At 45.8% G+C, this 15,402-nt stretch overlaps 1 protein-coding gene across 26 annotated transcripts in view; it reads left to right on the forward strand.

The window, feature by feature from the left end:
• FBRSL1 (fibrosin like 1) overlaps nucleotides 1-15,402 on the forward strand; it is a 547,946-nt gene that overhangs the window by 472,563 nt on the left and 59,981 nt on the right. The gene's annotated exons all lie outside the window — the stretch shown is intronic.

Genomic DNA, 15,402 nt, shown 5'->3' on the forward strand with positions numbered 1-15,402 from the left:
GCCAGGGGAGCAGGGGAAGGAGTTGCGAGTGTTAGTGGGGAGCAGCAGCAATGAGAAATGAGACTGGGAAGCAAATGGGAAAGAAAAAATCCATTTTCTGCAGTCTGCCCGATGCAGAGAAGCAGATGGATTGGCTGCAGCATGCCAGATCTGTCAAGGTGTATCTGGTATTATTTTAGGAAAGGAAAAAAAACGGTAAAATCTCAGGAAGGGTATACTCAACAACAGGTATATACATTTGCTTTGGACTAATCTAAGCTATCTTTACAATAAGACAGCAGCTTAAATCCACTGTGGCTATTTCTCTCCATTTTCTATTTCTTTCCTCCTCTCATTTGCCAAAGTCAGCACTTCCAAATTGTTTTACAGATGAGCTGAAAGCCACAGAAATTCAGAGCCTCATCAGAATTTTCCTAAACTGTTGGCTATTCAAGTCTACATTTTTAGTCTTGGAGGCCTTTCCATCATTTTATTTTTCACAGGAGAAATAAACAAGGTATTGGTTTAGAAAAGTGCTTCAGCTACAGTGAGATTAAGCACATACATGGAGCTAAGTGTTTGATCAAGTGCTTTTCTGAATGCACTTTCTAGAAAATTGATGCCCCTTCTGCTCTTGCTAAGCTAATGAGAAGATGCTGGGGTCTGATCAGAGCCTTTTGTGCATTTTCAAGATAGTGTCTCTGGAGGATCATTACACACATGCCTTTGCATTGAGTACAAAGAGATTGTCACTGGGAAGGTGTTACTCACTGTGTATTAACATGCAGGATTATTTTGCCTCTTTTTTCACCGTAGGCTTTTCATCTCCTTACTAAGCAGGCACAGTCATGTCTAGTCTAAAATCACAAAGGTTTCTTGTAACGTTGTTATTTGTGTTTCTAGTTCAAGAAATGAGCTGATAGCTGTTGTGTGACGTTCAGAGAGAGGTATGAAAAGGGCACTGGCATCAGCCCTTGCCACTGAGAGGCCAAGGGAAGATCAGCCAGGACCAAGCCACGGGAGCTCAGCACTTGGCTCCTGAAGGTGCCGTTGTCTGGAGGGGTAAACAACCTGACAGCTGAATAGAGCTGTTGCCGTCTTGGCAAGTGAGCAGATAGTTAGCCAAAGAGCAGTCAAATACAGCTTGTTCTCCTGCTCTTTCCAGAAGCATCTCCTGTGCAAAGCTGGTGGTTGAACACACACACCAGCGATGTTCCCCCTCTTCCAGCTGGGCCAGCTTTCTTCTGGCCAGAGCCGACCTGGCCCTTTGGCAAGCCATGTGTGTGAGTGTCCTGGAAACTCTTCAGCTGGTGGCTGAGCATGGCAGGCATCAGCCAGTGACTCAGAACATCCCCCTCAGACATCACCGTGCAGGGAGAAGAGCAAAGCCAGGTCACCGGTGCTCTGCTTATTCACAGGTCCATGAGCAAACACAGTAGAAGGTTTTAGAATGCAAAACCTCTGGCAGACATCTGCCGTTCACCACAGGCAAGCGAAACCTTATGGGTGAAATCATACCAGCACATATGGAAAATAAATGTGGTAATTGCCCTGCAACTATGCCTTATCGTAACAAGTGCCGTTAGATGGACTGTCTGCTGGAGTACACCACCTTCCCAGTACGATGCATGCATATAGAGTTCAGCCTTCCATCCTTCTTGAGACTTGCCAGACTCCAGATCTAGTAACTTTGAGCACACAGAACCATGTTTTTGTTGAAAATAGTTGGTGACTGATAGAAGCCAATAACTGGGAGATGTTCCTTACAGTTTGTGCATGAGGAAATGGCCTGTTTTTGTGGTCAGCAGTTGGCATGGTATATATTTGACTGCTTTAATGTTTTTTGCAGCCCCACCCAGATAGTTGCTGTAGTACAAAAGAAATAAATTTGGAAGAGCTGCATGGGTGTAGCCAATCACATATTCACCCTATTAGCTTCAGCTGGCTTGTGGAGTTCCTGTACCCAGAACATTGAGAACACAGAGCTTTTTTGAAATAAAACTAGCTGTTCCTTATGTCATAGCAGTTCATGTCTGTACAGATGGTTTCTCAAGTGGAATTGCCAGTAACATCATCAGCAAAGGCTCTGAATGATGTTTTTGGCTCATTTGGGTTTGGGGGATTTTTTGTTTTGTCTCTCTGATTGTATTCATAAAGAAAAAATTGCAAAGAAAAGAGCCAAAGGAAAGTCAAGAAGCATTGTACAAGAAGGAAAAGATCATAGCAGGGAGGCATAAAGTATTGGAAGTGAAAGACGATTCCCATCTATTGGGGATTTTCTCAAGAATGTGAATGTACACATCTACCAGAAGAATGGGAAAAGAAGGGCTGACACTTCGTGGGGTTCAGACAAAAGAATATAGATCCTTGTCCCTTTGCAGCAAGTGGTTCATGGAAATGGAATTGTCCTGTCAACGCAGGGGGGGGAGTTCCTGTCCAGAATGGATCACAGCACGATGGTGACTGTAAAGAGGTTTTCTCTTCTACTACCTTTCTCCACAGGGCATTTACCTGAAGAGCGTAATTAGGATATGCATCTGGAGAAACATACCGCCAGGCACAGATACAGTAATGCACTAGAGCCCAGGTGTGTTTTAGTCTACTGTGGACAATGGAGAAGAAATGAGATGAGCAGCATCAAAACCTGCTTCCCATGAGCTCTCTCTTCCCATTTCTACTTTGGTTCACGCACGTACAAACCTCCTTCTGTAAGGGAGAAGGTTAGGCCACGAAAGAAGTTTGATTTAAAAGAAAACTTGAAAAAGAGAATGAAGGCCTGGCGGGTGAGGACAGGAAAGATTTCCGTGCTTTGGTCGAGGGCACAAAGAGGTGGACAAATCCGCTGGCGTGGGGTTTGTCGCACGGCTGTTGGTGCCACAGCTGATTTCTCGAAGAGCCGGGAGGTGGTGAAGGAAGTTTGTTGTTGGCAGAGTTAGTCTGAGATTGGGGAGGGTGGTGAGATGCAGGAACTGAGACTCTTTTAGGTTTTCTGGAGACTAGGATGAGAAGATTGTTTGTGAAAGCAACTGGAATGGGGCATGGAAAAATCCAGGAAGGCTGTTTTACCCACGGGGTGAAACTCTCTTTGGTTTGGACTGTAGCCAGTGGCACAGAGTAACAGAAACTTTCGGATTCGTGCATCTGCTGCTTGGCCAGTCCTCACTGGAGACTGTCAGGGCAAATGGAGCTGCCTGTTCTGGAACCATTTTAGCTCGAATCAGCTCCCAGAAGACGGTTGTTAATAACTCATGTCTCACCAGCCCTCTCCTCCATCCCTCCACTCCCTAAAAATTGGGCTGAGAGACTGTGCAGGAATTTGGGCTCTCTCGGGTAGGCCGGCACAAGGCGACGGGCTCTTGCTGAGGTAATCTGCTAAAGCCATTGCTGTTGTGCAGAGCAGCCACAATTCAAAGCGCAGTCGTGTTTGAACACTGGACTGACTTTTCTGTCTATTTTAATGCGTTAAACAGGGCTGTGCATTCAGCGGTTATTTGTATAAGCATTCTCCAGGCATTTGAAAAAGACTTCTGTTTTCCAGAAAAGAGGAGGAAAGAGGCCGGAAGGGACTACGTGGGGCAGGGTAGGGACAAGCGATAGGGGAACAGCCAAAAAAGAGGGTTTGGGCTGAGCTTGTGTGTGGGTGACTGTGGGCAGACATGGTGCTGCACGTAGACTTGGTAGGGCTCCCCCACACCTGGTATTAAATCAGAAAAAAGCCTTCCACCTTCTGTTGCTGGGAGTTATGCTCTTTAGAGCCAAGTTCGACAGTTGTTATTGCAATTTTGTGGTGCTCTTTTGATTTACAGCTGTTTTTACGACCATTGAGACAGCCACAAATCGAGGAAATCTCATAAAACAGAGAGTAAACGTCTCCTTCACAACCCAGGCAGAGTTTTGGCATCCGTGCTTATTCCATAGAGCAGGATGTGTAAACAATATTGTGTCCCCTGAGTGGTTGATATCAGTACGGTTAAGTGGTAACAGCTTGAAAAATGCATTTCTCGTATATTAGCGGTAAAACTCGAAATGGGCCCCCAGGCTAAAGTAAATTGGTGACATTTTGCAGCAGAAAGGGAAAAAAAAAAAGGGCAAGGATTGGAAATGCGGAGCCCCAGCTTTGAAAGCAGTGGGACTGGAGCCAAAGTTGGATTTATCTGCATTATTGCAGTACGGAAATAAATGGATCCACCACACTTGTTGCAAAGCATATCTAATTGGGGAAGACAGATTATATGTTGGCTGCACACAGTGGACTGCCCCCTTCACCACCTTCTTACGCAGAAGATGAGGTCAGTTAATGCCATATTTAATCAAAGTATAATGATGAGAGCTTCTTTCTGGACTTACTGTATAGCACAGGAAAAATGCTTGGTGCCCCTTTTCTGTAAAAAGTAGCTGAGTGCATTTCACTGCCCTTGAATGAGTGAGGGGTAGGAAGCTAAATGGTTTGCAGATGTGAACCGTAGTCTTTCTTCCATATTTTTTCCTTCACAGCCTCTGTTTGTATGGAAATTTATATGCTGTCCTGGTTCCCTCTTTTTAGGTGTTCCTAATCCCGTCTGTTTGGTCTTTAAATACTACTGCACCCTGCGGTGTGCCTTCTGTTGCGGGCGAGGATGTCCATGTGCTGGAGCGGAGCTGTGGGGAAAAGCTAGTCCAACAGAGATGTTTTTTCCCTGAAATGCAGAAACACAGGACATTAGAGAGAGAAGGGTTGATGGGCAGCTTGATGATGAAGTTAAAAGAGTCAATCTGATAGACACTGGAGAGACGGCTTCTAAAATTTCACTATGTTTCAGGATCACCACATTCGTATTGTTCACCTAATGAATATTTAATGTTTCCTTCATGTATAGAGTTGCTGTTACCCAATTGGGGTGACTGGAGGTATCATCACCCTGTAGCTTCTTCGTTTGATTACGCGTGAGTCTGCTGAATGTGATGCGTGGTGGTCCAGCCCAGCTCAAATGAGTGTGGTGTCTGTTCGCACAGGAGAGCTATGAGAAGACTGTCTGCTTCACAGAGCCTGGTGGGGAGTGTTAAAATAAAAAAGCTGTCATTCCTTTCCGGGACTAATACTCAGGATCTGTTTGCCCATTTCTAATTAACCTAATGGATATTGTTCAAATGGGCACCTGCAAGGGTTCGTAGACCCATAATGCAGGTGGTTCAGGAAATGGTTTTCTCATTGGATCAGGAGAGGAGGAGAAGGCGGATGGCCCTTCATTTTTGTTTGATTCTGCTCTGCGGTGCTGTCTGAAAACAGCTAGGCTGAAGATCTTGAGTAAGGCTGTGGCAGCCCTCTTCTGAATTTCTGCAATTTCCGTGGGCAAAATGGGAATGGGCATTCCCCGAGATCACACACAAGCCCAGCACTGTTGGTGGTAAAGCTGCAGTGAATGGCATTTTTATCCAGAGGTCATTTGTTGAATTGTTTGCTGGTGTATTAATAGAAAGGACTGGGCAGGAGGTGGTTGCAGTGTTTGCTTATGAATGTCTTCTCGTTGGTAACATTTTTCTTAAAGTTTTACCTTCTGGAGTCATGTTGCTGCATGAGAACCTCAGCTTACATATATATTACACTTTAAAGGAAAAATCCAGCTGTGTCTTGGTTGTGAGGATTAAAATTGAAAACTTAGAAATACAAATGAATGTTGGCAAATGCAGACAGGTGCCAAATGTGGTTTCCTTTAAAGATGTATTAGTTTTTATATGGGTTGATGTGAGTCCGTTTGGTCTTTATAATTATTTTGCATTGTCCTGGCACAAGCATGAAGCTGGAGAGCTGCAGCAGGTACTGACACTGAGGTAAAGGATGAGCAGTGCCTGAACCATAGTCCACTCGAACAGACAAATCTCCTAAATCACTGTGCTGTTACGATGTGTGAAGTGCTCGGAGGGGGCAGGGCCCATGCTGCTCCAGTATGATTCATGCGACTGTAATATTCATCTCGTAATAAGAATCTCTCCTACACGTAATTCTGGTGGGATTGAAAATTTCCCAGTAAACCTCTTAGCGAGGCTGCTGAATTAAAAAGAGGAGATGCTCCTTAGGTGGTGAAGCCTGCCTGAACCACATGATCTCTGCAGTTACAGCAGGAGCTGTTCCAGCCTGCCGATGCTCCCACATCCAGGCGCATCCTTACGCTGGGTATCAGATGCTGGTGGGCCAGCGGACCCATCTAAGGAGCACTCGGTACCTTGGGGTTTGCCTGGGATTTGCCCTCACCTTCAGTGTGAATGCATCCCGCACACTGCAGCTTTGAGGGAAGGCAGGGATGTGTTTTGTGTCCAAACGGAGTCATTTTCCTCATAAAAGGGGAGCTCACTTCAGAAGCCCCATCCTCCTCCTGGATTGCACAGCTGTGAAAGGAGTGGACCTGGGAAAGAACGGTGCTTTTGTGCAGCACAGTTATGTGTTTAACATAATAAATGTTTATTGTCCTCTGGAGCAAAGGAGCAATAGGCTAAATTATAGCCCGGGGAGGGAAAGCTAGAATCATGAGGTATAGGCTGTTAATTATCTTTTTTTTTAGCTGTCATAATGTACTGGCGTTTGCCTGCAGCTCACCCCCTCCCACTGCTCCATTACCTCCACCACCGCTATCTCTAAAATATCTGCCTCCCGTACCACTGTGCCCTCCTCCTCTCTGGCCTCCTGCTCTTTCATTTGTAAGGCATCTCCGGCCTCCGGAGAGATTTGTGACTTCTCTCCCAGCAGCCGCTTACGGTGATAAAGGCCCTCAGACTGCCTCTCTCTGATTAATCAGCGCTCGTGCAGCCTCGATAGGGTGTTAATTTGTAAACTCAGTGGACAGGCAGCCGTGATAAGCCTCCGCAGCTGCTGTGTGTCTGCCGGGGGGATGGGCAGATAAGGCTTCAGCCCTGGGACGCAGCCAAGAAATATTTTGGAGCAGTGAATTAGAAACAACAACAACAAAAGAGCCTTCTGCAGAGGCACTCCTTTGAGGTTGCTGCGGGTAATACAGCGAGTTTCAATAGCAGCGGACAAGAGCCGCCTTCCTGATAAGCTCCCTGACCCCCCAGCCCAGGAAGGGGCCCTGTCAGGATTGCATCCCCAGCTGGGGATTTCTGGTAGAGGGATGTCCATGTGTCAGGATCCAGGACAGGACGACGGAGTCTTCTCTGGTTGTGATGTATTTATTGCAGTTAGCCTGACCCTTTTCAGGGAATTTGATGCTGGTTTGTTGGAGGGCTGTCTGGCAGGACACGTCACTCGCAAAAAAAGGGATGGGTACAGAGGGTGTCCAGAACAGCACCAGTGTCACATGGTTTTTGAGTGTCCCCAGTGGTTTGCTGAGTGATGTGGTTCACATAAAGTGCTATACAGGGTTCACTACATAGCCAGCATATGGATTAAAGATGAGAAGATAGCATTTCCCCTAAACAGCAGACCATTCTGAGTGGTCTGAGACCACAGAGTATTGCAGTTGTCCAAGAAATAGCAAAGTGTGGTGTTAAGCTTTGGAATACCTAGGCAGATTGGAGCAGGCTGCAGTGGTGACAGGCATGTATTCCGCTTATCTGTTCAAGGGGGTTATATCAAATGTTTTTATTGTGTTCATGCAATTTACCCTTTTTTATTGAATCGATTATGTTTTCTTCAAAAATTGAGTGGAGGAGATATTTCGCTGAATTTGTATCAGCTCTTTGGTTCAGCTGAATCCTATGATTCTGCCATCGTTGGCCTCCCTAATTGTTCTAATATTTTCTGACAACACACAACAGACCATGGGGAGCAGTTCCTACCCTGTCTGCCAATGCAGGTTGTTATTCAGTATGCTTTTGAACTGCAGCAATTCTCAGACGGACAGTGACCTTTTTATGAAATCAAATGTCTTGCAAAACCCTCCCGGTCTCTGAACTGTGATTTATAGCCATTTGTGTTGGAGAAGGCTGCAGGTGGGATTTGGGTGACATGTAATTGGTTAAAAGATAAAAAAAAAAATGAAGGTTGCCCTGCTGGTACAGTGATGGCAGGAGCTACAGGAATGAATTGCTTGGCAGTGCAGAGCCTGGCCCTCCTCCGCCCGCCCTCCTCTGTCAGTTGCCAAGTCCTGTCTGGCAGGCCATTACAATGATAAATGCAGGTAGCTGGCAAAGACCACAGCTGAGAGTTTGTTCTAGCGTGCCAAGCCCTGCTTGGCATTCCCAGTTGGTGCCAGCATTTGCACTCTTACTCAGTTTGACGGAAACCAGGACATGAGGTGTGAATTTATGTCCGCATCCTTCCAGGAGAGAGTTGGGATAATGAAATGCCAAGGCAGCCCTGGGAGCAGCAGAGTAATTTGGTAGGTACCAAACAACAGTCTGCCACCTGTCATTTGCAGCACAGTCCCTGCTCTCCCCCATCACTCTTCCTACAATGCAGCCTTTGAATTATAAGAAGTTTTAGGTAGTTCTGCAAAGAGCACTCGCCATTCCATTTGATTTAGTGCAAATAAAAAACTGTATCCCAGCCAAATAGATAGTCTGGCTAGATAGTTCCAAGCTGTAATGACAATAATACAAACTACTGTAGCAGTATGTTACGTAGCTTTCCCAACCTTTCCTACTCATAGGCAGGTTTTCTCCTGCATTTGTAGCAAAAGCTAAACCGGTAATCAAGTCTGTGGTTGCCTAAGTCAGCGTCTGGTAATGGAAAAATTTAAAATGTGGAAGTCCAGGCTGAAAAGCCTGCCTGTTCAGCAGGGGGATTGGCTCTCGGGAAAAGACATGAGATCTCTGAGGTTTGAGGTGTGTAAAAACAGATCACATAAAGCCCTTTTATAAGCGTATCGTGGAGAATTGTTTTTCACTGACTGGGGCATGTATCAGTTGCCCTTATGGTGGGCACGTTGCTGCCTCTGACCTGTGGCAAGAGGTGCAGCCTGATCGGTGACACAGGGAGCGGACTGCCCGCTGGATGCTGCTCTGACCAGCCCTCCCAGAAGCTATGCTGGTGGTGCTGTCCGTGAACACAGAAGTGAAAACAATCCCGTGTGAGAAAGAACAGGAATGTGGACTTCACATTCTGCTTCTTTTTTTTTTTTCCTGCTGACTGGAACTGGCACTGGCACTTGCTTGGTTGGAATAAGCCAGGATGTGGAGTGTACGAACATGTAGCAAAGGGGAAACCAGTGCTGGCTAGACTGGAAAATGGCCAGGAGTGTACACTCAAGGTAGGGTTTAGTAGTAGTTTGGGAACTGAGGTTTGAGGGAGGAGGATACCGAGATAAGGATCAAGTGCACCTTAATTTAAATTGGGACATGCAGACACAATAACATCGAGCAAGTATTTTGGCTGGGTTTAATGAGGGACAGCTGGAAGTCTTCTTTTGTGATCAGTGTCTCTGCAAACAGCTGAGGGACCTTTTGCAGCTGTATGACCAGCCTTGGTGAGGCCCAGGAACTCCCCAGCTTCCTCCCGTCTCCTCCTTTACTAAATTTTTTCTCAGTGCATGTGTTTGTTTATTTATTGGAGCTGAGCTGGGAAGGAGAGGGAGTTTGATCTTTTCCTTTGGGAGACAGCAACTGCTCAGAGGAAGATGAATCATAAAGCATGGCTAATGGAGGGGATAGGAAGGGGAGAACTCTGGGCTGTAGCCATTCTCCAGGGGCTGGAGGGGTGGTGTGAGAAGAGAGGGAAGGCAAGTTAGCCAGCCTGTGCCCTGGGGCTCTGATAGCAGACATGCTGTAGGTCAGGCATCCCGCTGCTTTCGGAGCATTAGGTCACCCTTTGTCACGGTGAGAGGCACATCTGTGCAATAAGCCAGCAGAGCACAGCAGCATATGTTTAAGAATTACAGTTGCTGCTTAATCTAAACTAGTTTAGTCTCTCCCAAAATGGTTGTAAAGCAATGAGGAACATGCTCTGGGTTCAGAATGGTGTTACTTTGAGCTTGTCACCATGCTGCCAAAGGAGATGGTCCAAAACAAAACCATAATGTCAAACTTGCAGAGAAGCTTGGCTCCTCATTGCCCTGCGCTAACTGCATCAGACTCTATACGGCATTTCCTTCGGTGCCTTCCAGTTGTCACCCGCTCTGCCTTCCTTTCCGTTTGCCATCATGTAAATTCAGTTTAATTCAATGGTGAATTGGGACCAGTGATCTCTGGTTCTAAGCTCTCTATGGCCTAATTTAATTCTTTGTTCCCGGACTTGTGCTAGCTTCTCAAAGGGGCTGTTGCAAAAAATAGTCATGGTTATATAAACTGCTGAGAGAAATAAGCGTTCTTGGAAGAAAGTGACGAAGAGAGCAGTGCACTGTGAAAGGCCCCTTCCAGGACTGTCACAGTACTGAATATGCATGTGCTAAACGAATGCGAGGTGGGAACCTAAACGAGCGAGCGAGCGTGCTGTTGTATGGAAGTACCATCCCAGAAGCATTTTGTTTCTAGTGGACCTTCTGTAGAGTGAACTTCCATGCAAGATAGAGAGGACGCATCAGTACCTCCCAGAGATGGCCTTGGATCAAAATTGAGCTAGAAGTTATCTGGGGCATTTAAGGCATTGCCATTTCAGTAAGGAGTGCCTGTTCAGGGTGTTTGTTCTGCATGTTTCGCTGTGATGTGTTACGGCATAGCTAAAGGCACAGCTAAACTTTTAAGATTGTTGCTGGAGATCTGTCTGGCATTCATTCTAGCTTGGGGAATATTATTTATTAGTTCTTATTTGCATTGGACACTGACAGGCAGAAGTTCGTGAGTGATCCTGACCATCAGCTGGAACCAAATTTTTCAGAACCACCTCGTCACCTTTCAAGTATCTAAATGGATTTTCAGAAATGCTCCATAGGTGGTAGCTCCGGTCAGGTCGGTGCCCCAGGGGCAGCTGTGGAGTGCTGAGCCCTCTTGAAGGACCAGCCTGTAAACTCCGTATGAAGATAATCACAGAACGCAATGTGCATTTGTAGAAGTCCAGTGTGTATCCTGTTCCCTCTTGCTTAATCCCTTACACAGCTGGGTTGTGCTGTGTCCCAGCCAGCTGTGTACCGCGATGCTGGCTTTTCCTAGAAGGTGTCACAAAAAGGCAGTTCGTGTATGTCTTACTCCAGCTTTTTTTTCCTGTGATGGTGGTGCATGAAATGACTGATTTTGTTTTGTCATCTTAACTGAGCTGTGATTGCCCTCCAAAAATAATCCTCATTCTGAAGAGACCATAGGTTCCCTTGGAACGTCCCTTCACAATGCAGGCAGTGTTACCCATGGGTTGCTTCTATATTTTTGAATACTTTCTTGGTCTTAAGGGTGAATTTTAGTTTGGTTTTTGTGTGCATGTGTGTGATCTCTAGGTTCCCCTTGTACCTTTTCATATGTATCAATTTCCATTTCCTATAGAAGAATCACAAGCCAAACACTACCTTCCTGTTTTAGTTACTGTTCTCATATTATTGAACGAAGGGGTCTGGCATGAATGACTTACAGAATCAACTGGAAGCTAGTAAAGCAATAACTGACGTGCTGAAGTTCTCCACTAGACAAGCGATCGAGTGGCATTGGAGTGGTGGGTAAAAGCAGGGGAAACAGATCAAAGGGAAGAATGAAAATTGATCCAGAATGTTCAAGTAGTGTCTGTGCTTTATGCTGAAAGTTCATCTAGGCATATTCAACACTTGTAGTTTGAAAATCTGGAGAAGGGTTTTCTTGTGAGCTTTTTAATGGTTGCTAAGTTCAGTAACAGTGTGAAAACAGTCTCTTGAGACTGGCTCTTGGCTGTCTAAAAGATAGGCAGGCATCCAGAAATAAAATGTAAACTATGTTTTGCTGCCTCCTTTTGTGCCTACTGTACTGGACCCAGATTTGGAGGGAATGCTCAGCTTTTGCACCGTGCAAAAACATGCGTACTGGGTCCCTAACACCACATGCTTGTGCTCCTTGTGAACCAGAACAGCAGCCTTATTAGCAATTTCCCAGTGTCTTGTGGTCAGACACCTGAAGTATCAGGCTTGGATCTGGTGTTCGGTGCTCGAGGAGACTGAGTGAAGATCTGCAGAGCCTCTGCTGTTGGTGATAAGGAACAGTTTTATTCCCTGTTAGCCATTTTATAGGCTACAGAGAAAGGGGGGGAAGCAATTACTGTGAGGCTTGACATAGTTTATAATGCTGTCTCTGTCAGATGATGTTGTTCTGTTATATATAATCATTAAATTATTAATCTGTGAGAGCTCTTACACCTTTCAGCTGCCTTGGGTTAGTGGGAACCAGGATGGATGAGGCTTGGACTTCATTATGCCTGGCTGTTCACCTTCGAGGCGAGGCTGTGTGACACCCTTTGTGGTTACCACCTTACGTTCTGAGCAAAAAGCTGCCTTCGCTAAGCTTTTAGTGCTGAAAATTGAATCAGTGTTTATATATGTGCTGGGTTCAAGGGGAGGAGGGATGAGGCAAAGCAGAATAAGGTAGAAAGGTGGTTTTTCTCCGCACTGTATTCAGCCTGGTTTCAAACTGTCACAGAACTGGGTGGGGACGTTCTCCCCTTAGATCTGATGCAGAAAAGAAAGAAAATCAAAACGGGACAGAGGATTGCTAATTTAGTTGTATAAAGCACAAAGGGGGACCTGCAAGGCTTGCTGCAGAGCTTAGTGTGTCGGCAAAAGGGTGCTGGGCCTTAAAAGTTTCAGCAGGGAGAGGCTACCTTAGAAACTGCTGTGCTCTGAAAGCATTTGTGTGTTTCTTGCTTTGGGGACAGATGTGAGGTAGGCTTAAAACGCGGAGGTTGTGACTGGGGCTGAGGGTGGGACTGTGCAGGCAGCAGCTTTATGACAACGTGCCTGCCCGGGGCTCTGCCGCGGTGCTGGGGGAGGTGGGCAGAGATGCGCAGGGAAGGCCAGAGGTGGCCGTGGGCTTTGGGCTGGGGGTGGCTCTGCCCTGTGCAGCAACACGAAGGAGTTCGGGGGCAGTGAAAGGCTTGAGGGGTGCACGGAGCTGTGCCAGCTGCCCTTGTCCCTGAGGTGGCCCTTTGGATGGAGACAGGAGGCAATGGGGGAGTGGGGGGGAGGAAATTTCTCATTTCATTTCATAATTAAAAGAAGTGTGATTTCCTGGGATGGCTTGAACCTTTCCACATAAAGGAATCCAAATGCCTGGTTTTGCTCACAGGGGAAGAATTCCACTTTTTTTTTTTTTTTTTTTTAATCCCTTCTTAAACATATGCAAATGATTTGCTTGAAACAGCAGAAAATTTGGGAGGGGACTTGTTTTAGCAGATGCGTTGGTTTGCTGGATTTTTTCACTCATTAGTGGGCTCCCTCAGACACATAGGTTTTATTGTATGCTTCCTTTAAAGGGTGACTGATGGAATTGAATGATGTATTCAGGCTCTTCCTCCCCCAGCTTCCCTCCTGCCTTTACAGCAGCTCGCAGAATATCCTATAGCACAGGCGTTCACTGTTTCAGAATGGTGCTCATGCCAAAAACTGCTCAGATCTGGAGCTAGAAATCACCAGAAGTGAGAGCAAAAGTTACTGTAAACTCTAGGTGTGAAGGTTTGTGTCTGTAAACTGTGGCTGTGATGTTGAAAACACTGCTCTGTAAATGTTGACTCTGCTTGTTGAAGGCGGTGCCACATACTGGTATCGGAAGACTGAGCAATAATCCCTGTGTTTTATTTTCCTTTAAAACTGAATTTTCTTGCTTGACTTCCTTAAACATTGTTTTTCTATAGTCTGGACGTGTAGCGCTGCAGTCTTTAGCTCGTGGTGAAGCAGTGCCAGTCTGTGTTAGACCCTCGGTACGGAGCTGCCCAGACGAGTGAGCTGGCGGTGGGGAGCGGTGCTGGTGGGACCCCCCTTCCCGGAGCAGGTGGGGTGCGGGCAGCAGCTTGCCCCGCACAGCACCCAGGAAAGGGCGGCTCTCGCGAGCGGCCTCTGCCCACCGGGCTCCTCTGGTGGGCTGCACGCCCGCGTCAGGAACTGGCACTTAGGATTTGTGGCTCAGCTGCCGAGTTACTGCTTGGGCTTTAGCGCAAGCCACGCCAAAGTTTCGTTGCCTATAGAATGGGGGAATCTTACTGATCCACCTGCCACATGTCCTAATGCTTGTGGAGTGCTTGGAGGCTAGGTCCTGGCTTTGTGTAAGCTGTTAGTATGGGTGAGCTCCAGAGCCTGCAGATGTGTTCTGCATCCGTGGTGACTTTGTGTTGATTACAAGTGAAAAATCTCTTAACAATGGGTTGTAAATTTGGAGTTGGCTGTCAAACGTTTTATGCACCACTGTTGTTGCTGCTGTGTGACGCTGTTACACTGTCTTTGCAAACCAGCCTAGGCAAAACCTTGTTTAATCCTGGTTCTTCCTCTCTTTAATCCATGCAGTGAAGGGATCGTGCAGGTAACTGATTTTCCCTAAGATTTTAGGATCCTTTTGCTGAGCTGTGTAATGACCATACATGCCACAGCTACACCTGCAGCTTTGTCGTGGACATGATTCAGAATTTCTTTCTTATGTGTCTCAGCCTCAACGTATTTTTTCATGTTGTTTTCCCTCTCTTTTTTATGCATTTGCATTAAGACAGACATTCAGTGCTTGCAGTGCCACTTTCCTTAGAAATAACATTAAGAGATCACTCTTTCTTGCTTCTTACTGTATCTCATGCAGATCTTCTTGCATTTTACTGTTTGTTTTTTTCCTTCTGAGTCGTCATTTAAAATATATAACAACGTAGTACAATTCGCAGTGCTCTTTATCATGCAAATCTCCCAAGGCACCTTAGAATAAAATAAATAAAATCAAAAAGAAAATCAACTTAGTTCAGCCAGGTGTTGAATTAATGCATTGTTTTTAAAGCAGAGCCAGGGGAGAAAGTCTTTTTTCACTTTCAGTATCTTTTGCTCTTCAGCTTTGTACTTCACCCCATTTTATTCATGTAGCAGTCAGTGCCAAAACGTCGATGATATTTTCAGCTATCTTGTAGATGGTAGTAATGTTGATCGTGCTCCCTGCTCCCAGACCAGCTTTGATTCTGGAGAGGCTACTTGCTATTTAATCAGATAGCGAAGAGGAAAAGCTTATGCTGAAATAGGTTGACTGTTTGATATCAGTGGGGGGAGGGAAGGAAGCCATCAAATTAACTCATAAAAGCTTTATTTACGATGAATGGAGTTTTTTTCCCTGTCTGTCATTATCATCTTCTCTGTAACCCAGTGACCCTGATTATCATGAAGCTGTTTACAAGGTTTAGGTTAATTGGATTTCTTTAACTATTTCCCAGAGCTGTGAGGAGCACAAATACACTGCCGTGGAGTTCAAACAGCATAGTGCAACCCAGTTTGCAAGGAGACGGGCTTCTTCCAAGAGGAAGTCATTTTATTTCATACTCAACTAAGTGCATAGCAGCATGTACCTATCATTTGGCATAATATTAAATAACACCCTCGTTCATACGGATGTGTTCAGTTGCAACTTGTGTTTCCAATACACAAATTA

The sequence above is a fragment of the Falco peregrinus genome, chromosome 2, assembly GCF_023634155.1.
Source record: "Falco peregrinus isolate bFalPer1 chromosome 2, bFalPer1.pri, whole genome shotgun sequence".
In the NCBI taxonomy this organism is placed as follows: Eukaryota; Metazoa; Chordata; class Aves; order Falconiformes; family Falconidae; genus Falco; species Falco peregrinus.